The following is a 27,457-nucleotide window of genomic DNA, read 5'->3' on the forward strand; positions in this document are numbered from 1 at the left end:
TTTTCCAGACGGAAGAAGGTGAAGAGAGAATGTCCAGGGTGCGTGGGGTCCTTAATTATGCTGGCTGCTCTGCGAAGGCAGCGTGAAGTGTAGACAGAGTCAATGGATGGGAGGCTGGTTTGGTGATGGATTGGGCTACATTCACGACCTTTTGTAGTTCCTTGTGGTCTTGGGCAGAGCAGGAGCCATACCAAGCTGTGATACAACCAGAAAGAATGCTTTCTATGGTGCATTTGTAAAAGTTGGTGAGAGTCGCAGCTGACATGCCAAATTTCCTTACTCTTCTGAGAAAGTGGAGGCGTTGGTGGGCTTTCTTAACTATAGTGTCGGCATGGGGGGACCAGGACAGGTTGTTGGTGATCAAGTTGTTGGTGAACCTGACCGAGTTTTTTGAGGAAGTGACGAAGATGATTGATGAGGATAGGGCAGTGGATGTTGTCTACATGGACTTCAGTAAGGCCTTTGACAAGGTCCCTCATGGCAGACTGGTGCAGAAGGTGAAGTCACTTGGGATTAGAGGTGAGCTGGCAAGGTGGATACAGAGCTGGCTCGGTCAAAGACAGAGGGTAGCAGTGGAAGGATGCATTTCTGAATGGAGAGCTGTGACAAGTGGCGTTCCTCAGGGATCAGTGCTGGGACCTTTCCGGTTTGTAATATATATAAATGATTTGGAGGAAAATGTAACTGGCTTGATTAGTAAGTTTGCGGACGACACAAAGTTGGTGGATTTGCAGATAGCGATGAGGACCATCAGAGGATACAGCAGGATATGGATCGGTTGGAAACTTGGGCAGAGAGATGGCAGATGGAGTTTAATCTGGACAAATGTGAGGTAATGCATTTTGGAAGGTCTAATACAGATGGCAAATATACAGTAAATGGCAGAACCCTGAAAAGTATTGATCGGCAAAAGGATCTGGGTGTACAGGTACACAGTTCACTGAAAGTGGCAATGCAGGTGGAGAAGGTAGTCAAGAAGGCATACGGCATGCTTGCCTTCATCGGCTGGGGCATTGAGTTTTAAAATTGGAAAATCATGTTGCATCTTTATCGAACCTTAGTTAGGCCGCACTTGGAATATAGTGTTCAATTCTGGTCGCCACACTACCAGAAGGATGTGGAGGCTTTGGAGAGGGTGCAGAAAAGATTTACCAGGATGTTGCCTGGTATGGAGGGCATTAGCTATGAGGAGAGGTTTGAGAAACTAGGTTTGTTCTCACTGGAACGACGGAGGTTGCGGGGTGACCTGATAGAAGTCTACAAGATTATGAGAGACATGGAAAGGGTGGATAGTCAGAAGCTTTTTCCCAGGGTGGAAGAGTCTGTTACTAGGGGGCACAGATTTAAGGTGTGAGGGGCAAGGTTTAAAGGAGATGTACAAGGCAGATGTTTTACACAGAGAGTAGTGGGTGCCTGGAACTCGTTGCTGGGGGAGGTAGTGGAAGCGGGTACAATAGTGACTTTTAGGCGGCGTCTTGACAAATACATGAAAAGGATAGGAATAGAGGGATATGGTCCCCGGAAGGGTAAGGGGTTTTAGTTAAGTCAGGCAGCATGGTCAGTGCAGGCTTGGAGGGCCGAAGAGCCTGTTTCTGTGCTGTAATTTTCTTGGCTCTTTGTTCTATCTGGACACCTAAAAACTTGAAGTTCTCGACCCTTTCTACTTCATCCCCGTTGATGCAGACAGGGACATGTTCTCCACTACGCTTCCTGAAGTCGTTATTAAATATTTTATTTTTGAAACAGTTAAAAACCTGGACAGTTTGATCATGTTAATGATTCAGACTAAAGTTTGGATGGTACGTTGTTGCCTCAATTGTGTTAGATACAAATTAAGTCAATTGCTTTCAAACTTGTATTATCCCCATGGAAAGGAAAACCCCAAGATGTTAGTGTGACAGTCAGTCAGGACATCATCCTATCAAAGCTTTAATGGCCAGAGGTGGAACACAATGCCCCTCCATCCCTCCCACAAAAGACCAGTTCATAGGTGGGGAGGGGGCATTTGGTTGGGCCGAAGGGTACAGGGTGGTCATGCTGTTGCCTTCCTGACTCGCCTCAATCAAGCTCCAGATGGGAAGGTTTGCTGACAGCCTCCCGGCCCAGAGTTGAGCCCCTTGAAGAGCCACTTAAAGGTCTCATCCCATCGTCCCTGATATTCACCCAATGGCACGCAGGAAGTCCCTCAGCAAACTCAGTCATATTTGGCTGTAGCCAGGTGGGAAGTGATCGAGTGGGAAGTGATCGAGTGGGAAGTGGTCGAGTGGGAAGTGGTCGAGTGGGAAGTGATCGAGTGGGAAGTGGTCGAGTGGGAAGTGGTCGAGTGAGAAGTGATCGAGTGGGAAGTGGTTGAGTGGGATCTTCATTCTCAGTCAACCTGTGCCTAATAAAGGGATCTAGATCACCTGGCAACAGGAGGGGGGTATCGCACAAAGCTACTCCACTGCCCTTGTTTCTGACCTCTCTCCCTGGCACCTCAATAGTAAGAGTTTTAACAGCACCAGGTTAAAGTCCAACAGGTTTATTTGGTCGCAAATAAACCTGTTGGACTTTAACCTGGTGTTGTTAAAACTCCGACTGTGTTCACCCCAGTCCAACGCCGGCATCTCCACATCATGACCTCAATAGTACCCACCTTCTCGGCCATCCCTGTCTTTGTCACATTCACCCTTTTCCATGGATCCAGCAATGATCCTCTTGGTCGGCCCCACTGTAATAATGGCCGTGGCCACCGCTCACTGTGATGTTGTTGGTATTGCAGAACTGCTGATGGCCAATGGGCTGGTAGTTCTGAGACAGGTGTTCCATCAAACTGGAGGCTCATTCTAATGTCGCTCAGCTAAGTGTCTGATTGCTTGGAATAACTGTCATGTCTATTGAGGACATGCACCTTTCAGAGAATGGGTCAGGTGACCTGGGACTCAAACTCCACCCTGGGTCTTGTGCTGACTGTGCTGGGATAAAGACATGTCAATAAACTGTTCCAGTTAGTTTACGACCACTGACCTCATGGTTTATTATTAGTCTCAATGCAGAATGTCAAGCATCCCCGAGATAATAGGGGGTTTCCATTGGTTTTCCAGCTGGAGACTGGGTCCCCATCACCAACATTAAATTCCAGCCCATAATATTCAGTGGGAGAAAGAATCAATTGAATGATGTTGGGGATTGGGAGAGCTGAATGAATTATTCACTGTTTATAACACCAGTCCCAAATAAACCTGCTTGTCAGAAGTTAAAGGTGGGATTTTCCACACCCCCTCCCTCCACGGCGTGTCATGTGTGGGCAGAGGTGGCCCACCATTGGCTGGCAGTGGGATCTTCTGACCCCGCATCTGTAAATGGTTTAGCGCATTGTGTGCACCCTCTGCCGTTGGGGAACCCATCGATAGGGGGGTGCTGCCATCTACAGGACTGGATGTTCTCGCCAGTGGGAATGGCTGGAAACGTTTGGCTGACAAAACAAGTCCAGTTTGTCTAAAATAAGCAAGGCACTGCCTCTGATCCAGGATTTGAGTATTTTGGTGTCATATGAATTGAAGTTTAATTGAGGTAATTATATTGAAAGAGAGTGGTACAAGGTATCCTACTGAGTGTCAGGGCAGTAGAATGCAGTTTGCGATTAGAGTTTAATCGATCATTGTCCTTCATCCAGTGCAGTTCATTAGCTCTTCGAGATGGATAGTGCAGTAAATGGAAATGTTTGCCTTCTCTAATTATTCTATTTCAAGGCTTCTCACTCAACCCTTAGCTTCTCATAATGGAGCTAAATTAAGATATTTTGCGTCCAATTTCTTTTCAATATATATTAATAGAAACATCAACTTCTGATTTCAGGACAACAACTCTACACTCAGAGTAACCTTTCCAACCACACATCATGCTAAGATTCAGAAAATAACCATTTCACCAGAAGCATTTCACTGCAACAACCAATCAGGAAGTTTGCTCACCACCACCTTCTGAAAGGCAACAGATGAATTTTTAAAAAGTGATGGATGGTATTTTAACCCTGATGTTAAACTATTTATTTCACTTTGGTTTCTCCCTCAAAGTTAATTTCATCCATCAGCCTTTGTTTACTGGCCTGTGATCACCAAGAAGGAGCATCAGCTGACTTTGAAATTCTTGTCCTTGTTTTCAGATCTCACCACGGCCTCACAACGCCAATGACCAACAGCGCCCCCCGACCCCATACCGCCGCCCCCCCCCCCCCCCAACGACTGATGCATTTGCTATCTCTGCAACCTCCTCCAACCCTATCACCTTCCAAGATATCTGCACTCCTCCAATCCTGACCTCTTCAGCATTTCTGATTTTCATCGCTCCACCACTGTTGGCCGTACCAACAGAGTCCTGGCAAATCGTATAACTAGGGTCATTGATAGGGCTTTAAACTATTAAATGGGGGGGACAGTGCAGGGGTATGGGGAATTACAAAATCAAAGGTAAAGGAGAGAGTACAAGTGCAGGTTAATGTTGAGGACATTCAACTAGTTAAAGGAGTAGAGGTCTCGGGAGATGTTAGTAGCATTTCAACAAACCGGGTCCAGATAAAGGCTGGCATAAAGACACTGCCTGAATGCACGAAGCATTCAAAACAAAGTAAATGAGTTGATGGCACAAATCCATACAAATGAGTATGATCTAGTGGCCACCACAGAAACGTGGTTGCAGGGTGACCGGGACTGGGAACTGAATATCCAGGGGTCTCAGACATTTAGGAAGGATAGACAGGTAGAAAAAGGAGGTGGGGCAGCTCTGTTAATAAAGGATAATATCAGGACGGTAGTGAGAGATGACATAGGCTCGAAGGAGCAAAACGTGGAATCATTGTGGGTGGAGATAAGGAATAGTAGGGGGAAAAAGACACTGGTAGGCGTGGTCTATAGGCCCCCAAATAATAACTTAGAGGTGGGAGGGCTATAAACAAGCAAATAATGGATGCGTGCAAAAACGGAACGGCAATAATCATGAGGGATTTTAACCTGCATATTGATTGGTCGACTCAAATTGGACGTGGAGGGCTTGAGGAAGAGTTCTTAGAATGCTGTTGGGATAGTTTCATTGAACAGTATATTACAGAACCTACGAGAGAGCGAGTTATCTTAGATCTGATACTGTGTAATGAGGCAGGTAGAATTAAGGATCTTCTTGTGAGGGATCCTCTTGGGTTGAGTGATCACAATATGGTTGAATTTCTGAGACAGATGGAGGGTGAGAAAGTAGGGTCCCAAACCAGTGTCCTCTGCTTGAACAGAGGGGAGTACGATAGGATGAGGACGGAATTAGCTAATGTAGACTGGGCGAGCGGACTGGTAGGTAGGACAGCTGAGGAACAGTGGAGGATTTTCAAGGAGATTTATTTAAGTACTCAGCAAAAATATATTCCGGTGATAAAGAAGGACTGTAAGAAAAGGGATAACCAGACGTGGATAACGAAGGAAATAAAGGAGAGTATTAAAATAAAAACAGATGCGTACAGAGTGGCCAAAAATAGTGGAGCATTAGTGGATTTGGAAAGCTTTAAAAAACAACAAAGAACGACTAAGAAAGCGATTAAGAAAGGAAAGATAGATTATGAAACTAAACTAGCTCAAAATATAAAAAATGATAGTAAAAGTTTTTACAAATATATAAAAAGGAATAGAGTGGCTAGAGTGAATGTTGGACCCTTGGAGGATGAGAGGGGGGATTTAATAGTGGAAAACGAGGAAATGGCTGAGACTTTAAATAAGTTCTTTGTGTCGGTCTTCATGGTGGAAGACACAAATAGTTTACCGAATATTAGAGATCGAGAGTTGGTGGGAGGTGAGGTCCTTAATACAATTACTGTTACTAAAGAGGTAGTGCTTGGTAGACTAATGGGACTGAAGGTAGACAAGTCCCCGGGCCCGGATGGAATGCATCCCAGGGTACTGAAAGAAATGGCTGAGGTAATAGCAGATGCGTTAGTAGTTATTTATCAAAATTCACTGGAATCTGGGGTAGTGCCGGCTGATTGGAAAACAGCTACTGTTACTCCGCTGTTTAAAAAAGGAAGTAGAAAAAAGGTGGGTAACTACAGGCCGGTTAGTTTAACGTCCGTAGTTGGGAAGATGTTGGAGTCCATCATGAAAGAGGAAATAGCGGAGCACCTGGACAAGAATGGTTCGATCAAGCAGACGCAGCATGGATTCATGAAGGGAAAGTCATGTTTGACGAATTTACTGGATTTTTATGAAGATGTGACTAGTGTGGTTGACAGAGGGGAACCGGTGGATGTGGTGTTTTTAGATTTCCAGAAGGCATTCGATAAGGTGCCTCACAAAAGGTTGCTGCAGAAGATTGGGGTACACAGAGTTGGGGGTAAGGTGTTGGCGTGGATTGGGGATTGGCTATCTAACAGGAAGCAGAGAGTTGGAATAAATGGGTGCTTTTCTGGTTGGCAGTTGGTGACCAGTGGCGTGCCGCAGGGATCGGTGCTGGGGCCTCAACTGTTTACTATTTACATAGATGATCTGGAGGAGGGGACTGAGTGTAGGGTATCAAATTTTTCTGATGACACGAAGATGAGTGGGAATGCGAATTGCGTGGAGGACGCGGAAAGTCTGCAGAGAGATTTGGATAGGCTGAGCGAGTGGGCGAGGATCTGCCAGATGGAATATAACGTTGGCAAATGTGAGGTTATCCACTTTGGAAAAAATAATAGTAAATTGGAATATTATTTAAATGGAGAAAAATTATATCATGCTACTGTGCAGAGGGACTTGGGGGTCCTTGTGCACAAATCGCAAAAACTCAGTCTGCAGGTGCAGCAGGTGATCAAGAAGGCAAATGGAATGTTGGCCTTTATCGCGAGGGGGATAGAATATAAAAGCAGGGAGGTCTTGCTGCAACAATACAAGGCACTGGTGAGGCCGCAACTGGAGTACTGTGTGCAGTTTTGGTCCCCTTATTTGCGAAAGGATATATTGGCCTTGGAGGGAGTGCAGAGAAGGTTCACCAGGTTGATACCTGAGATGAGGGGCGTAGCTTATGAGGAGAGATTGAACAGATTGAGTCTGTACTCGTTGGAGTTTAGAAGGATGAGGGGTGATCTTATAGAGACATATGAGATAATGAAGGGGCTGGATAGGGTAGAGGTAGAGAGATTCTTTCCACTTAGCAGGGAAACCAGAACTAGAGAGCACAGCCTCAAAATAAGTGGGGGCCGGTTCAGAACAGAGTTGAGGGGGAACTTCTTCTCTCAGAGGGTAGTGAATCTCTGGAATTCTCTGCCCATTGAAGTGGTGGAGGCTACCTCGTTGAATATGTTTAAATCACGGGTAGATAGATTTCGGATCGATAAGGGAATTAAGGGATATGGGGAGCAGGCGGGTAAGTGGAACTGATTCACTTCAGATCAGCCATGATCTTGTTGAATGGCGGGGCAGGCTCAAGAGGCTAGATGGCCTACTCCTGCTCCTATTTCTTTTGTTCTTATGTTCTTATGTACCATCAGCTTCCTGGACCTAAGATCTGGAACTCGATCCCTAAACTTCTTCTCCTTTCCATTTTCTTTTCCTCCTCTCAGACACTCTGTGAAACCTCCCTCTTTGACGAGGTTTTCCTTACTTGCCCTAATGTCTCCTTATGTGTCAAATTTTGATTGATGAAGCCTCCTGTGAAACCTTGGAATGTTACGGGTGCTAGAAAAATGCAGGTTGTTGTTACTTGCAGTTTATAGTTTTATATTTGCTGTGCTAATGTTGATTTAGCCAAATTCATCATTTCCTCACTTGGAACCCACATAAACAAATTGCAAAATGCATCATTGCATAGCTCTCTGCATCAGTGGTTTAACTTTATTTTCCTCGATACAACTCCAACGTGACTTCCCTGCTTTTGTAATCAATGCTTCCTCCTGTACCTACATACACCCCCAAATCAGGGATCAGTCACTTGGTTGCACAGAACTTGAGAATTTGCTGGAGTTCTCTGAAGAATTTGCAGTGTGGTGGTTAAAGGGGAATCAGTAGATGTACTATATTCTGATTTCCAGAAGGCATTGATAAGGTGCCATATCAAACATTATTGCAAAAAAAAGCTCATGGTGCAGGGGTATCGAATTGGCATCGATTTAGGATTGGTTAGCTAACTGGAAATGGGCAGTGGCCATAAATGGGTCATTATCTGGTTGGCGGAGTGTGACGAATGGTGTGGCACAGGGATCAGTGCTGGGACCTCAACTCTTTACAATTTACATCAGTGACTTGCATGAAGGGACTGAAGGTGTGGTTGCTAAATTTACTGGTGACACAGACAAGTAGGATTGTGAAGAGTTCAGAAACATGTTACAAAGGAATATAGATCGGTGAAATAAGTGGGCAAAGACTTGGCAATTGGAGTATAATGTACAAAAGAGCGAAATTGTCGATTTTGGATGGAAAAAAATTAAAAAATAATTTTATTATTTAACAGCTGAGAGATGCAGAGGGATCTGGGTGTCCCAGTACGTGAAGTGTAAAAGGCTAGTGTGCAGATGCATGAGTGCTCAGGAAAGCTAATAGAATGTTTTCATTATTGTGAGTTGAATAGGGGCAGCACAGTGACACAGTAGTTAGCACTGCTGCCTCACAATGCCAGGGATCTGTGTTCAATTTCCCGGGTCATGGATAGATTGGACAGTGAAGAAGGCTTTTGCCATGCTGCCTCCATCAGTCAGGGTATTGAGTATAGAAGTTGGGAAGTTTCGTTGTAGTTGTACAGGATGGAGTATTGTGTTCAGATTTGGTCACCTTGCTATAGAAAATATGTTATTAAACTGGAGAGAGTGCAGAAGAGATTTATAAAGATGTTGCCAGGACTCGAGGGACTGAGTTATAGGGAGAGATTGAACAGGCTAAGACTTTTCTCTTTGGAGCATAGGAGACTGAGGGGTGATCTTATAGAGGTGTACAAGATCATGAGAGGCATGGATAGGGTGAATGCACACAGTCTTTTTCCCAGGGTTGGGGAATCGAGAACTAGAAGGCATAGGTTTAATTTAAGAGGGGAAAGAATGAATGGGAACCTGAGGAAAAACTTTTTTACACAGAGGGTGGTGCGTGTGTGGAATGAGCTGCCGGAGGAAGTGGTTGAGGCAGGGACATTGACAACATTTAAAAGGCATTTGAGCAGGTACATGGACAGGAAAGGTTTAGAGGGATTTGGGCCAAATGCAGGCAAATGGGGTTAGCGTAGATGGGCATTATGGTCGGCAAGGACCAGTTTGGGCCGAAGGGCCTGTCTCTGTGCCTTAGATTCTATGATTCTATGAATAAGGGTCAGCACTGCAGTGAACTGTGACTTAAATTTCTGATTTTTGGAACAAAACGTTGTGAGTTTAAGATGTGTCCAGAGACAAAATGAGTTCATGAATCACATCTTATCACAGTGCCAAGAAGTCAGAGTAACTAACTATTTATCTGGAGCATTTCCTACAACAAAATCTCAAGCAGTTAAATCCCAGGCACACACCTCCAAATGTATAAAATATGAAGGGCATAGAAACATAGAAAAACTACAGCACAAACAGGCCCTTCGGCCCACAAGTTGTGCCGAACACATCCCTACCTTCTAGACCTACCTATAACCCTCCATCCTATTAAGTTCCATATACTCATCCAGGAGTCTCTTAAAAGACCCTATTGAGTTCGCCTCCACCACCACTGACGGCAGCCGATTCCACTCGCCCACCACCCTCTGTGTGAAAAACTTACCCCTAACATCTCCCCTGTACCTATCCCCCAGCACCTTAAACCTGTAGCAGACATTTCCACCTTGGGAAAAAGCCTCTGAGAGTCCACCCGATCTATGCCTCTCAACATCTTATACACCTCTATTAGGTCTCCTCTCATCCTTCGTCTCTCCAAGGAGGAAAGACTGAGCTCCCTCAGCCTATCCTCATAAGGCATGCCACTCAATCCAGGCAACATCCTTGTAAATCTCCTCTGCACCCTTTCAATCTTTTCCACATCCTTCCTATAGTGAGGCGACCAGAACTGAGCACAGTACTTCAAGTGGGGTCTGACGAGGGTCTTATATAGCTGCATCATTATCCCCGGACTCCTAAACTCAATCCCTCGATTGATAAAGGCCAGCACACCATACGCCTTCTTAACCACCTCCTCCACCTGCAGGGCCGATTTTAGAGTCCTATGGACCCGGACCCCAAGGTCCTTCTGATCCTCTACCGTACTAAGAGTCTTCCCCTTTATATTGTACTCCTTCATCCCATTTGACTGACCAAAATGGACCACGACACATTTATCTGGTTTGAAGTCCATCTGCCACTTGTCCGCCCAGTCTTGCATCCTATCTATGTCCCTCTGTAACTTCTGACATCCCTCCAGACTATCCAGAATCCCACCAACCTTTGTGTCGTCGGCAAACTTACCAACCCATCCCTCCGCTTCCTCATCCAGGTCAATAATGAAAATGACAAACAGCAAGGGTCCCAGAACAGATCCCTGGGGCACACCACTGGTGACCGACCTCCACTTACAAAAAGACCCATCTATACCCACTCTCTGCCTCCTTTGGGCAAGATGTGGAGATGCTGGCGTTGGACTGGGGTAAGCACAGTAAGAAGTCTCACAACACCAGGTTAAAGTCCAACAGGTTTATTTGGTAACAAATACCATAAGCTTTCGGAGCGCTGCTCCTTCGTCAGATGGAGTTGTCTCTGTTCTCAGAGACCACTCCATCTGATGAAGGAGCAGCAAGCTCCGAAAGCTTATGGTATTTGTTACCAAATAAACCTGTTGGACTTTAACCTGGTGTTGTGGGACTTCTTACTGTCCTTTGGGCAAGCCAGTTCTGGATCCACCGGGCAGCAGCCCCTTGGATCCCATGCCCTCTCACTTTTTCTAGAAGCCTTGCATGGGGGACCTTGTCGAACGCCTTGCTAAAATCCATATAAACCACATCTACCGCCTTCCCTTCGTCAATGTGTTTAGTCACATTTTTGAAGAACTCCACCAGGCTTGTAAGGCACGACCTTGACAAAGCCATGCTGAGTATTCTTGAGCATACTAAACCTCTCTAAATGCTCATATATCCTGTCCCTCAGGATCTTCTCCATCAGTTTACCAACCACTGAGGTTAGACTCACCGGTCGGTAATTTCCTGGGCTATCCCTATTCCCCTTCTTGAAAATAGGAACCACATCCGCAATCCTCCAATCCTCCGGCACCTCTCCCATCTCCATCGACGATGCAAAGATCATCGCCAGAGGCTCTGCAATCTCTTCCCTTGCCTCCCACAGTAACCTGGGGTACCTCCCATCCGATCCGTCATAGATAGGGTGAACAGTGGGAAGCTTTTTCCCAGGTCGGAGGTGACGAACACAAGGGGTCACAGGTTCAAGGTGAGGGGGCCAAGGTTCAACACAGATGTCAGGGGGACGTATTTTACACAGAGGGTGGTGGGGGCCTGGAATGCACTGCCAAGCAAGGTGATTGAGGCGGACACGCTGGGATTATTTAAGACTTATCGAGATAACCACATGAACAGACTGGGAATAGGGGGATACAAAAGAATGATCTAGTGGGCACATGAGCGGTGCAGGCTTGGAGGGCCGAAAGGCCTGTTCCTGGGCTGTATTGTTCTTTGTTCTTTGATGTTAAGTGGAGCTTTGTAATAAGTGAAGAACCTTCATTCCCACATGAAAAAGTAAAGTTTATTTATTAGTCACAGGTAAGGCTTACATTAACACTGCAATGAAGTTACTGTGAAATTCCCCGAGTCGCCACAGTCCGGTGCCTGTTCAGGTCAATGCACCTAACCAGCACATCTTTCAGAATGCGGGAGGAAACTGGAGCACCCGGAGGAAACCCACACAGACACAGGGAGAATGTGCAAATTCCACACAGACAGTGACCCAAGCCAGGAATTGAACCCGGGTCCCTGGCGCTGTGAAGCAGTAGTGCTAACCACCGTGCCACTGTGTCACACAGAATGTGTCTCTATGTAACACAATTTGCTGACAAGCATAGTTTATGTCAAAAACAATAGGTTCAAGTACCAAATAAATTAGTTAACAGGCAGAAAAACAGAGCTGGAATAAATGGGTCACTTTCCAAATGCAGGCAGTGACTGTTGGGGTCCCGCTGGGATCAGTGCTTGGACCCCCATTATTCACAATTTATATAAATGATCTGGATGATAAAACCAAAAGTAATATTTCCAAATTTACTGATGACACAAAACCTGTGGGAGTGTGAGTAGCGAGGAGGATGTTAAAAGATTTCAAGGATTTAGACGAGATCAGTGAGTGGGCAGATGCAGTATGACATGGTTATCCACTTAGGATGGAGAAACAGAACGGCAGAGTATTATTTAAATGGTATAGATTGGTAAATGGTGATGTACAAGTGGACCTGGATGTCTTTGTATACCAGCCACTGAAAGCAAGAATGCAGGTACAGCAAACAGTTAGGAAGGTCATTGGTGATGTTGACCTTCATTGCAAGAGGACTTAAGTATAGGAGTAAGGATGTCTTACTGCAGCTGTACAGGGTCTTGATGAGACCACACCTGGAGTACTGTTTGGAATTTTGGTCTCCTTATCTAAGAAAGAATATACTTGCCACAGAGAGAGTGCAGGTGAGGTTCACCAGACTGATTCCTGAGATGGCAGGTTTATCCCATGGGGAAAGATTAGGTGGACTGGGCTTATATTCACTGGAATTTGGAAGAATGAGAGAGGATCACATTGAAATGTATAAACTTCTGACAGGGCTGGACAGATTGGATGTGAGGATGTTGTTTCCTCTGACTGGAACAAGATGTCACAGTGTCAGGGTACAGGGTGGGCCATTTAGGACTGAGATGAGGAGAAACCTCTTCATTCAGAGGGTGGTGAACATGTGGAATTCTTTACCACAGAAAGCTGTGCAGATCAAGTTATTGAATATATTTAAGAAGGAAATCGATAGATTTTGATGGGTGTGGGGAGAGTTTGGGAGAATGGTGTTGAGATAGAGGATCAACCATAACCGTACTGAATGATGGAGCGGTTTTGAAGGGCTGAATTGTCTACTCCTGCTCATATTTTCTATGTTTCTGTGTAAACTAAATTACAGTAAAACAGTAAACGTGTCAAAAATTCAATTTATTCACACCTTACAGTGGTCTGACCTTGCAAAGGTTTCAGTCTCTGAATTGATAAAGGCTGGAGGTCACCCGGGCAGTTTTGTCCTACAACACGTGTGGCATCTCGATATTTGTAAAGTGATGTGGCTTCTTGGACATTCAACCACAAGAAACAGCACCTTTTTGGTGACCTCCTTGTGACACGTTCATGTTTCTGCCCATCACCAACACGTGATTTACTTTTAAACACCAAAGAATGGTCAGGAAAAGATATTAAAACTGTCCAGTTTGATCAGTGTTAAAAAGGTCTCTTGATGCATACTCGTTCAAGGTATGGGTGTGACCCCTTTGGAGCCAATCATGTTATTGCTGCCGTGACCACCACATCCTGAGCATTTACCATTATACAGTGCCTTATCTTGAATCAGTCCGGCCAGCTGTCACTGCAGGTGAACTCCACGTAGTCCAGTTTCACTGCCAGGACAATTCCCCATCTCTGAAGGATCAGATTGGAAATGGGATCGTTCTCTGCTCACACTATCTTCAACCACATTCATAGGAACATAAGAACATAAGAACTAGGAGCAGGAGTGGGCTATCTGACCCCTCGAGCCTGCTCTGCCATTCAATAAGATTATGGCTGATCTTTTTGTGGACTCAGCTCCACTTACCTGCCCGCTCACCATAACCCTTAATTCCTTTACTGTTCAAAAATGTATCTATCCTTGCCTTAAAAACATTCAATGAGGTAGCCTCAACTGCTTCACTGGGCGGGGAACTCCACAGATTCACAACCCTTTGTGTGAAGAAGTTCCTCCTCAACTCAGTCCTAAATCTGCTTCCCCTTATTTTGAGGCTATGCCTCCTAGTTCTAGTTTCACCTGCCAGTGGAAACAACTTCCCTGTTTCGATCTTATCTATTCCTTTCATAATCTTATATGTTTCTATAAGATCTCCCCTCATTCTTCTGAATTCCAATGAGTATAGCCCCAGTCTACTCAGTCTCTCCTCATCAGCCAACCCTCTCAACTCCGGAATCGACCTAGTGAATCTCCTCTGCACCCCCTCCAGTGCCAGTATATCCTTTCTCAAGTAAGGAGACCAAAACTGTACACAGTACTCCAGGTGTGGCCTCACCAGCACCTTATACAGCTGCAACATAACCTCGCTGTTTTTAAATTCCATCCCTCTCGCAGTGAAGGACAAAATTCCATTTGCCTTCTTAATTACCTGCTGCACCTGCAAACCTGAGATTCCTGCACAAGGACACCCAGGTCCCTCTGCACAGCAGCATGCTGCAATTTTTTTAATTTAAATAATAGTCCATTTTGCTGTTATTCCTATTGGACATTCAATCACAAGAAACAGCACCTTTTTGGTGGCCTCCTTGTGACACGTTCATGTTTCTGCCCATCACCAACACATGTTTTACTTTTAAACACCAAAGAATGGTTAGGAAAAGATACTAAAACTGTCAAGTTTGATCAGTGTTAAAAATGGATGACCTCACATTTACCAACATTGTACTCCATCTGCCAGACCCTCGCCCACTCACTTAGATTATCGATATCCCTTTGCAGACTTTCAGCGTCCTCTGCACACTTTGCTCTTCCACCCATCTTCGTGTCATCTGCGAATTTTGACACACTACACTTGGTCCCCAACTCCAAATCATCTATGTAAATCGCAAACAATTGCGGTCCCAACACTGATCCCTGAGGCACACCACTAGTCACTGATCGCCAACCAGAAAAACACCCATTTGCCCCCATTCTTTGCTTTCTGTAGTTAACCAATCCTTTATCCATGCTAATACATTACCCATAACACTGTGCATCTTTACCATTGGCAGAGTTTCTGCAATGTCAGGATAGAGGCAGCCTCTTCCTTGCTGGGAGAATACCTGCTTGTTGAACTGTCCCAAGATGTTTCTCTTGAGCTTCACAATGATGAATAAACTCGATGGTGGAATCTCCCATTCTTTCGTGATGTCCACTTCCTGCTCTGCATCCTGGTTTTCCACTGACTGAATCAACTTTGCCTTTGTGTCTGGCTAAACCTATGAGTATAATAAAAGTGTCACTTGATTGATACTTTTATTATTCTCACAGGTTTCGCCAGACACGAAGGCTTTGTAATTCCTCTCACAGTGAGATCCGGATGTCTAATAATGTCTGGAATTCTCCATCGGGAAGGAGGAAAGCTGCTTGTGGCAGAGGATCAAATGGGAGTCCCCAAAGGGCTTTTATTCCAGTGGGACTTCCCATTCTGATTGTCTCTGATGGTCTCGACCAATAAAATAATGGGTCCCTGCCATGAAAGGTGGGGAACCCCATTATCACAGATCTGCACCTCAGTTGTGGGCATCCATGCTGTATTATCCCTCATGTTAGGAACAAAACCCCATCCTCCAAAACCACTTCCTCCGAAAACGTCTCCCTCCCAAAACCCCTCCCTTCCAAAACCCCACCCTCTCAAAGCCCCCCCTCTCAAGATCTCTCCCTCCCAAAACCCCACCCTCCCAAAACACCCCCTCCTAAAACCCCACCCACTCAAAACCCTCTCCCAAAAACCCCTCCCTCCCAAAACCCCTCCCTCCCAAAACCCCTCCCTTCCAAAATCCCTCCCTCCCAAAACCCTACCCTCCACCGGTGGAATTTCCAGCAGCTCTGGACCAATGGGGACCTGGAGAACGGTCCCTGCATGAGCACACAGGGAAGTAGAGCCCCAAGCAGGGAGAGGGCCATCCTCCAGAGAGGCAGTGCCAAGATTAGTGGGGAGAGGGGGCACTGCCAGAGGCGCCATACATTGGGGATACTCAAGCTGGGTGGAGGTTACCTGGGGGTCCAATGTCCATGGGGGGGGCGGCCCTATGTCTGTGAGGGGCGGTGTCCCATGCCCACGGGTGGTGGGAGTAGTCACTGAGGTCTACAGCACAGAGAAAGGCCCTTCGGCACAGCGGGTCCACACCAGTCAAACACAAACCAAAAGAGAATTGAATAAGCATCCATTGAGAAAAGAAATTGCAGGACTCTGGGGAAAGGATTCGGGAGTGGGATGAGCTGAGTTGTTTTTACAGAGAGTTAGCATACACACAATGGGCTGAATGGCTCCTGTACTGTTACCGTTCGATCATTCTATCATCATTTCTCTTCCCTCCCCCTCTCCTGAGAGCAATTTTAAATTCATGACACCTCATCACTGACTCCCCGTCATATGGAATGGAGTAAATAGGAAAATGCTATCAAAAGACTTCATCATCTTAAAAATGTCCATTAAATCTCCTCTTAACCTTTTTCTGCTCCAGTGCCAATAATCCCAGCAAGACACGTCTCTCTCCCAAGTTGCAGCTTTCCATTCCTGGCATCATGCTGCTAAAATAAAAACAGAAAATGCTGGAAAACTCAGCAGGCAGCATCTGTGGAGAGAAAGAGATAGAATTAGGCCCAGATTCTCTGATGCTTTACTCCCTGCCACTGCTGTCAGTGAGAATGGAGAGTTTGGCGCTCAGACAAAGCACTGAAGTGGAACCCGAGAAGCCCAGCCGTGGGCGAGTCTGGAAAATTCCAGCTTTAATGTTCCAAATCTGTGTGAGTCTTCTTCAGAACTAGATCCTGATGAATCTATATTGTATGCTCCCTATGGGTTCAGTAACATTCCTGATGAGGTTGCCCAGTGTTGGATACACTACCCAGTTGTCTAACTGAGGTTTTGTAAAAATATATTTATTTATAGTTATGGTTCTTTCATGGGATGTGGGAGTCGCTGACTGGGCCAGCAGGTTTTGCCCATCCCTAATTGCCCTTGAACTGAGTGGATTTCTTGGCCATTTCAAAGAGCATTTTAAGAGTCAACCACATTGCTGTGGTTCTGGAGTCACATGTAGGCCAGACCAGGTAAGGACGGCAGATTTCCTTCCCTCAAGGACATTAATGAACCAGGTAAGTTTTTACGATAATCAATGACAGTTTAATGGTTAGCATCACTGAGGTTAGCTTTAAATTCTAGATGTGATATGAATTCAAATTCCCCCAGCTGCCAATGTATCAGAATTATTGTGTAAAGTATCACGAGGTGCGTGGAAGGCACCACACAGCGACGGGCCATTTGGCCATGGCAATAATCTGCAAGAGCCTCCACCCACACTGCTCCATTTCATCCAATCAGTAGATCCTTCTGTTCCCTTCTCCCTCGTGTAATTAGTAAGATTCCCCTTCAATGCATTAGTTATTGATCTCAACTACTCCTTATGGACACAAGGAGTAAAGCAGTCGAGCTAATAAATTCCCCCTGAATTCCTGATTGGATTTATTTGTGACAGCCTTATTGTTTTGGATTCCATCCAAGCACAAACCTTTTCTGTACATCTATCCAATCAAAACTGCCCCTAAATTTTAACACCTCTATTTGATCACTTCTTACCTTCTTCTTTCCAGAGAAAAGAGTCCCAGCCTGTTCAATCTTCCCTGATAAATAAATCGTCCCTGTTCTGGTATTATCATTGTAAATCACCTTGTCTCGTTCCTCAATATCCTCTTTGTGACACAGAGGGTGGGATTTTCCAGCCGTGCTCACCCCAAGGTCGGAAAATCCTGCTTGAAGTCAATAGACCTTTGCATGGTCGTTGCCCCGCCCTCTACAATTCCCGTGGCGGGCAGGACGGTAAAATTCCACCCAGAGACTTGAATCGGGCAGAGTTCATTGTAGCCTTTATTTCTTTATCAATAATAGGTTTTGTTTATTTCTGTGTGTCCTATTGTTTTATCCTTTTGAGAACAAGAATGATTTTAACTACTCTGAGGGCATCTTCATGAACACTCTACCCCACAGGAAATATTGGTTACCCAACCAAATCATTAGCAAAGGTAAATGGAAGGGAGAGAATGGAGGAAACTGATCAATGTTTCCCTCTCTATTCACCCCTCAATCATTCACTATTTTCACAGCTTTACAATTGCTGCACTGTTTCTGTGAGAACACCAGACATCAGCTCTGGCTATCAGGTTATTAGTTAATTGCACAATGCGAATTAGCAATTTAGATTCCTAAGTGAGAAACTCTTCACTTTATGTTAGCTTATTCTTTTCTCTTGCTACCTATCTGAGGATTTAAAAACTCATCCTATTTACAGGATTGGGTAATACCGTATGCTAAAATATTATCTCCTTTTCTCTGACACACCAAGGGGATTTAAAATTTTATCTGAGTGGCAGAACTAGGTGCCATTGTGTATTCCAATAAATAACAAGAAGAACAATAACGAAAGCCTCTGCAAAACAAAAGGCGCTGAGTCTTTTCACAAATTATTGAACCAGAAAGGGAGAGGTTAGAAAATGTGATTGAAAAGTTGGTCAGGGAAATGAATTTCACAAAGGGTTTCTAAGGGTGAAAGAGAGATGGAGAGTCAGGGAGTAAGGGTTGGGGTCAGACAGGGTGAATGTTACACGCTCTGTCAGCAGAGGTGGTGCATTGACACTGCAGTGATTTAACTGTGATAAACGCTTTAGTTATTTGTATTATTCAAACTTGGCAAATTTGCCAACAATGTATATATCAGATAAAGTTTTTTAAAGGCCATTTAAAAAAACATTGGGTGGGATTTTCCAGCCATGCTCACCCCAAGAATGGAAAATCCTGCCTGAGGTTAACACATGGTCCGCCCCATCCCTCCACTCGTTATATTTCCCGTGGCGGGCGGGTTGGGAAAATTCCACCCATTGTCTTTTAAAAAGATGCCCAATTCTGCTGGTCCATGTTAGCTTCTGTATCTATGATGTGGAGATGCCGACGTTGGACTGGGGTGGGCACAATAAGAAGTCTCACAACACCAGGACAAAGTCCAACAGGTTTATTTGGTAGCACAAGCTTTCGCAGTGTCACTCCTTCTTCACCTGAGTGACACTCTGAAAGCTTGTGCTACCAAATAAACCTGTTGGACTTTAACCTGGTGTTGTGAGACTTCTTTCTGAGCTTCTGAATCTGCCAATGTGAAGTAGAACATTGGGGGAAACAGTTTTCAAAATGAGTTCAACTTTGGATACAGTTTGTGTCGGGTTCACTGATTATGCCTGAAGCAGAAACTCTACCCTTGCTGTGGAGGTTTTCTATTGGGAGCCTGATTCTATTAAAAAATTAAGAAAACTAAAGGATTAAATTTGCAAAGGCAAGATCTTATCTCAAGATGTAATTAAAATTTATTAAAAACATGAAGAATCATTTACAAGACAAACAAGACAAGGCGAAACATTAACCTTGGCCGTGGGAGGCCTTCGGATGGTTAAGTAGCTCTGAGTCAGTGCTAAAGATCCCTCCAAAGATCTAAGGCACTGAGCCAAAATCCATTACAATTAGACCTTTCGAAATCTAAGATACTCCTTCCAATTAGCTTAAACTTGATTTCATTTCACGTTAACATGTCAGTCTAAAACATGACAAGTTACCTCAGACAATTTCGATGCACTACTTGACTTAACGATCTTTCATTTGTCAATTCAAAAACTGGATTTCCTCCCCTGGCATGACTCACTTCTTCATTGCTGTGTCTCTGAGGATGCCACCATCCTGATACCCTTCTCACCGGCATATTGCCAAAACAAACTGATAGTTTCAGTTCTGGGCCCAAGAATGGATACTTTCTATGTCTTGGACAATAGGACCTTTTACTTTTAGATATTAAATGTTTCAGTATCTGTCCCAAACTTGAAACTGCATTGTATTTCTGCTGACTAAGTAGATTTAGCTGCTAAACTCTTAAGAACATAAGAAATAGGAGCAGGAGTAGGCCATCTAGCCCCTCGAGCCTGCCCCGCCATTCAATAAGATCATGGCTGATCTGACGTGGATCAGTACCACTTACCCGCCTGATCCCCATAACCCTTAATTCCCTTACCGATCAGGAATCCAGCCATCTGCGCTTTAAACATATTCAGCGAGGTAGCCTCCACCACCTCAGTGGGCAGAGAATTCCAGAGATTCACCACCCTCTGGGAGAAGAAGTTCCTCCTCAACTCTGTCTTAAACCGACCCCCCTTTATTTTGAGGCTGTGTCCTCTAGTTTTAACTTCCTTACTAAGTGGAAAGAATCTCTCCGCCTCCACCCTATCCAGCCCCCGCATTATCTTATAAGTCTCCATAAGATCCCCCCTCATCCTTCTAAACTCCAATGAGTACAAACCCAATCTCCTCAGCCTCTCCTCATAATCCAAACCCCTCATCTCCGGTATCAACCTGGTGAACCTTCTCTGCACTCCCTCCAATGCCAATATATCCTTCCTCATATAAGGGGACCAATACTGCACACAGTATTCCAGCTGTGGCCTCACCAATGCCCTGTACAGGTGCATCAAGACATCCCTGCTTTTATATTCTATCCCCCTCGCGATATAGGCCAACATCCCATTTGCCTTCTTGATCACCTGTTGTACCTGCAGACTGGGCTTTTGCGTCTCATGCACAAGGACCCCCAGGTCCCTTTGCACGGTAGCATGTTTTAATTTGTTTCCATTGAGATAGTAATCCCATTTGTTATTATTTCCTCCAAAGTGTATAACCTCGCATTTATCAACGTTATACTCCATTTGCCATATCCTCGCCCACTCACTCAGCCTGTCCAAATCTCTCTTGAACTTCTATGGTCTCTGCAGTGCTTGTATTTTGACTGAGGTGAACAGATATATTTGAATTAAATTAAATTCATTAATATAGATATTATTTAATATATAAATATAGATACTTAACATTAAAATCATCTCTTATTCATTTTAATATTGATTAGCATTCACATACGAGCAAACTGTTAACATTATCCTGTCAGGTGATAATCATCTTCACTCTTTCCTTCTCAATTATCACTAAAACTAATAATCTATGTGTGGCTCTGCTAGCTAACTCAGAACACCCTTCCACAACCCCACAGAACCACCCTGGTTTTGATAAGATCTGTACTGTCCCACCTACTGCTGCCTGATTCCCAACAACATTATTACTCTATAAACTCAGGGTCAATGACATTTTTGAACTGTAACATGAAACCCACAGCAAATGCTGTGAATGGACGGTCAGTAAATATGTGAGAGATACTTTTGGATGGAGACCCACAATCCAACAAAGCAAAGAGACAAATGGAAATCATACACAGGAACAGAACCAGCAAGTGATGAATATAAAAAAGTAAGTAAGAAGAATAAATGAGCAGCAAGGTCATTAATGTTCGCTCCGCCCAGTAAATGTTTAACATTGTGATCGCACTCCCAGCCTCCTATAACAGTGACTCCTGTAGAAAGATAGGTATAAAGGTAACGTCACCATAGTCCCAGATGACCATAATTTAACTTGAGGATCACCACACCCCAGGCGAGGGACATGGTTGAGAAGGTGGGGCCTATCATGAATAACTTTAGCTGGTATAGGAATTGAACTTGCACTGTTGGCGCCACTCTGCATTACCAGTCAGCCACCCAGCCAACTGAGCTAAATAGAGCTAAACTCTCAACCTTGATGACGATGGTTTGTCATCTTGATGCGGCAAAAATGGATTTGCAGTGTTGGATGGCAACATCACAATGGCACTGCCATTATAAACAAATTAACAAGTCTGAAATTGTGTTTGTTATTCGTAGGGCATGTGTAATCTGCTTTCCGAGTCAAACCAAACATTAAACTGTTTCTGACAAATTAATAGCCGATTCAATTTCTTTATGTAATAAAATGGATAATTAAAATGTTGCAGTTTTGAGGATCCCTTAAAATCTGACACCAATTCATTTCAATCAATAATTCGCTTAAGTAATATTTCCTTACTGTTCCATCAAGCTGTCAATATTTCAAGTTCACAGGATAAGAACATTAATCATCTGTCTGCATTTTATTTATTATGTGAGGAGAGTAGGAATGCACAGAGAAAAGATAGCCCTGACTTTCCCCCAGGAGACATACAGGTAGAAACAAATGAGCAGCCTTCTCATTGAAACCCTTGTCATAGCTATCTCAAGGCATCTTGCTTTGAAGAGCTGACTGCATAGGCCTGTCCATCACTCTTTTGAAGTAACGTACAACTGGCAGCTTTATTTTATAATTTATTCATGTTTTGGGAGGATTCAATGTGTTGGAGCTAGATTGAAGACTGCCCTGTTTTCTTTCTGGTATGCTTTGAGATGACATTTAAGTCCTCTTTATAAGTGACAGATATGTGTAATAATTGGAAGTTTCCTCCTTTGCAATGCAGAAATCACCTCATGTCCTTTAAATTGTTACTTTTTATAAATTTTTGTCCCAACATAAATGTTGCTATTTATTACTTTGCAATTCAGAGTTTTATACGGTCACACAAGTGGAAAGGATTGGAAATCAGGAGAAAAGGCTCATCTGGGGATGAGGCGAGACCAAGATGTCAAACACATTTTAAATATAGGTTGCATGTTTCATGTGCTTGAAAAAAACTGCAACTCCACATGAATTGGTGATGAATTGAAATCTTTTACATAAATATTTTAAGGTTGTTATAAGAGTCTGCGAAGGTCTCCAGACTTGGTGGAGTCTTGAGCATTTTAAGTTACTTGGGGCTTGATTCAGATTGAGTGGTGCAGTTTACAGGAGGCCTGGCTGCCCCAGTTTACAATTATATTCAACACCTGTTCAGAACTGAATAGATTTAAGGAGCAGTTTGTTAGATCAGTTTGTTATATATATATCAGTTTGTGATTTGGACAAGTTGAGTGAGTGGGCAAATGCATGGCAGGTGCAGCATAATGTGGAAAAATGTGACGTTATCCACTTTGGTAGCAGAACTGGGAAGGCAGATTCTTATCTGAATGGCTATAAATTAGGAGAGGTGAGTGTGCAACGGGAGCTGGGTGTCCTTGTGCACCAGTCACTGAAGGTAAGCATGCAGTACAGTAGGTGGTAAAGAAGACAAATGGTATGTTGGCCTTCATAGCGAGAGGATTTGAGTACAGGAGCAGGGATGTTTTGCTGCAATCATACAGGGCCTTGATGAGGCCACACTTGGAATATTGTGTGCAGTTTTGGTGTCCTTATCTGAAGAAGGATGTTCTTGCTCTCAAGGGAAGGTTTACCAGACTGATTCCTGAAATGGCAGAATTGAGTATGAGGAGAGATTGAATTGGTTAAGATTGTATTCACCAAAGTTCTGAAGAATGAGAGGGGATCTCATCGAAACTTATAAAATTCTAACAGGGCTAGACAGGGTAGATGCAAGAAGGATGTTTCTGATGATGGAGTGTGTGGTGAACCATAGATGGTTACCACTATGGTACTGAACCATAGATGGTTATCACTATGGGTACTTGTACATATGTTACTCTTGTTACTGTTGGGGTTAGGGTTGGGGTGTTCCACCTGTTGGTATTGTTCTGTGGTACACTCCGGTTGGCTCCGCCTTCCTATAGGAGTATAAAGGTCACTGCACTTCCTAGTGACCCTTTAGTCTGGGATTGTATTGTTAAGCAGTATGCTCCATTCTTGTTGCTAATAAAAGCCCTCATTTCCCGGGTACGATCCAGCCTCCCGAGTGAATTAATCGCGCATCAGAGTGTCTAAAACCAGGGGTCACAGTCTGAGGATATAGAGTAGACGGTTTAGGGCAGAGATGTGGAGAAATGTCTTTGCTCAGAGTGTAGTCAGTCTGTGGAATTTGCTACCATATAAAGTAGTTGAGGCCAAAACATTGACTGTTTTCGAGAAGCAGATAGATACAGCACTTGGGGCGAAGGGGTTAAAAGGATATGGGGTGAAAGCAGGATCAGGTTATTGAGTTGGATTGTCAGCCTTGATCATAATGAATGGTGGAGCAGGATCAAAGGGCCGAATGGCCTCCTCCTGCTCCTATTGTCTATGTTTCTACGTTTCTATATTTCAGTTCAGTCATGGACACAGATGGCATATTTTTTCTTATTTTGTATGTTTTTAAATGTTATTCTAAAGATAAAATCATCAGTATTTTGCCCTCTCTGTTGCCTTGTCTGTCTCGGAAATACATCCAGTTTGACTGACTACCTAGATAGAAGGCCCATTTTCCTTTGGCAAAAGCCAGAAAGTGAAGCCCAATGTTTCACACACAACTATAACAGACTTTGCATTTTGAGATGACTGTGATGTCATGGTCAGACCAATGACCTGCGCGCCACCCTTGACCTGTTCAAAGAACTGTATTGAGTGTTAAGGCTGCATCCGAATAATGATAAGACAAAGGCCCTCCTTCTGCCAAAACTAGGGCTCAAACCAAATTCCTCCATCATCGCGGCTGCAGCTCACCAGCTGAAGGCAGTCGACCAGTTCCGCTATCTCAGCAGCCACACATCCCAGTCAGTGACTCTCGACTTGGACATCCTGCACATTAATGTGTCATTAATTGTGCAATGAATTCTCTGAGAGATGACAAACCCCCATCTCTTATCATTTTGCGATCATTCCACTGTAAACACTGATACAATGCTCTGATATATTATCATCGTGTTAGTGGCAGTTGTGTACAACCCGCCAAACAGTAGTAGTGAGGTTGGGGATGGCATCAAGCAGGAAATTAGAGATGCGTGCAGCAAGGGTACAGCAGTTATTAATAGTGACTTCAATCTGCATATTGATTGGGCTCACCAAACTGGTAGCAATGCAATGGAGGAGGATTTGTTGGAATGTATAGAACATAGAACATAGAACATAGAACATTACAGCGCAGAACAGGCCCTTCGGCCCACGATGTTGCACCGACCAGTTAAAAAAAAAAACTGTGACCCTCCAACCTAAACCAATTTCTTTTCGTCCATGAACCTATCTACGGATCTCTTAAACGCCCCCAAACTAGGCGCATTTACTACTGATGCTGGCAGGGCATTCCAATCCCTCACCACCCTCTGGGTAAAGAACCTACCCCTGACATCGGTTCTATAACTACCCCCCCTCAATTTAAAGCCATGCCCCCTCGTGCTGGATTTCTCCATCAGAGGAAAAAGGCTATCACTATCCACCCTATCTAAACCTCTAATCATCTTATATGTTTCAATAAGATCCCCTCTTAGCCGCCGCCTTTCCAGCGAAAACAATCCCAAATCCCTCAGCCTCTCCTCATAGGATCTCCCCTCCATACCAGGCAACATCCTGGTAAACCTCCTCTGCACCCTCTCCAAAGCCTCCACATCCTTCCTGTAATGTGGGGACCAGAACTGCACACAGTACTCCAAGTGCGGCCGCACCAGAGTTGTGTACAGTTGCAACATAACGCTACGACTCCTAAATTCAATCCCCCTACCAATAAACGCCAAGACACCATATGCCTTCTTAACAACCTTATCTACTTGATTCCCAACTTTCAGGGATCTATGCACACATACACCTAGATCCCTCTGCTCCTCCACACTATTCAAAGTCCTCCCGTTAGCCCTATACTCAACACATCTGTTATTCCTACCAAAGTGAATTACCTCACACTTCTCCGCATTAAACTCCATCCGCCACCTCTCGGCCCAACTTTGCAACCTGTCTAAGTCTTCCTGCAAACTACGACACCCTTCCTCACTGTCTACCACACCACCGACTTTGGTGTCATCAGCAAATTTGCTAATCCACCCAACTATACCCTCATCCAGATCATTAATAAATATTACAAACAGCAGTGGCCCCAAAACAGATCCCTGAGGTACACCACTTGTAACCGCACTCCATGATGAATATTTACTATCAACCACCACCCTCTGTTTCCTATCCGCTAGCCAATTCCTGATCCAATTTCCTAGATCACCCCCAATCCCATACATCTGCATTTTCTGCAGAAGCCTACCATGGTGAACCTTATCAAACGCCTTACTAAAATCCATATATACCACGTCCACTGCCTTGCCCCCATCCACCTCCTTGGTCACTTTCTCAAAAAACTCAATAAGGTTAGTAAGGCACGACCTACCTGCCACAAAACCATGCTGACTATCACCTATCAATTCATTACTCTCCAAATAACTATAAATCCTATCCCTTATAATTTTTTCCAACATCTTGCCGACAACAGAAGTGAGACTCACCGGTCTATAATTCCCGGGGAAGTCTCTGTTCCCCTTCTTAAACAATGGGACAACATTCGCTAACCTCCAATCTTCTGGTACTATACCAGAGGCCAACGACGACCTGAAGATCAGAGCCAGAGGCTCTGCAATCACTTCTCTTGCCTCCCAGAGAATCCTTGGATAAATCCCATCCGGACCAGGGGATTTATCTATTTTCAGACCCTCCAGAATATCCTGCACATCCTCCTTATCAACTGTAATACTGTCTATTCTACTCCCTTGCAACCCAGTGTCCTCCTCAGCTATATTCATGTCCCCTTGCGTGAACACCGAAGAGAAATATTGGTTCAATGCTTCACCAATCTCCTCCGGTTCCACACATAACTTCCCTCTGCCATCTATAACTGGCCCTAAACTTGCCCTAACCAACCTTCTGTTCTTGACATACCTATAGAACGCCTTAGGATTCTCTTTAACCCTATCCACCAAAGTCTTCTCATGTCCCCTTTTAGCCCTTCTAAGCTCGCTCTTCAACTCCCTCTTAGCCAATCTAAAGCTTTCTAGTGCACTACCCGAGTGCTCACGTCTCATCCGAACATAAGCCTCCTTTTTCTTTTTAACCAACAAAGAAACTTTTTTGGTGCACCACGGTTCCCTAGCCCTACCAATTCCTCCTTGCCTGACAGGGACATACCTATCACAGACTCGCAGTAGCTGCTCCTTGAAAAAACTCCACATGTCGGACGTTCCCAGTCCCTGTAATCTCCTAGTCCAACCTATGTTTCCTAATTCTCTCCTAATAGCCTCATAATTACCCTTCCCCCAGCTAAAACCACTGGCCCGAGGTTCATGCCTATCCCTTTCCATCACTAAGGTGAACGTAACCGAATTGTGGTCACTATCACCAAAATGCACACCAACTTCCAAGTCTAGCACCTGGTCTGGCTCATTTCCCAGCACCAGATCCAATATAGCCTCACCTCTAGTTGGCCTGTCTACATACTGAGTCAAAAAACCTTCCTGCACGCTTTGAACAAAAACTGACCCCTCTAACGAGCTAGAGCTATAACAATTCCAGTCAATATTAGTCAAGTTAAAATCCCCCATAACAATTGCCCTATTACTTTCACTCCTAAGCAGGATTGACTCCGCAATCCTTTCCTCAACCTCTCTAGAACTTTTAGGAGGTCTATAAAAGACTCCCAACAGGGTGACCTCTCCTCTCCTATTTCTAATCTCCGCCCATACTACCTCAACAGATAAGTCCTCATCAAACCTCCTCTCTGACACTGTGATACAATCTCTGACCAATAATGCTACCCCTCCCCCTCTTCTACCTCCTTCCCTAC

This window comes from Mustelus asterias, chromosome 16 (assembly GCF_964213995.1).
Source record: "Mustelus asterias chromosome 16, sMusAst1.hap1.1, whole genome shotgun sequence".
Taxonomy (NCBI): Eukaryota; Metazoa; Chordata; class Chondrichthyes; order Carcharhiniformes; family Triakidae; genus Mustelus; species Mustelus asterias.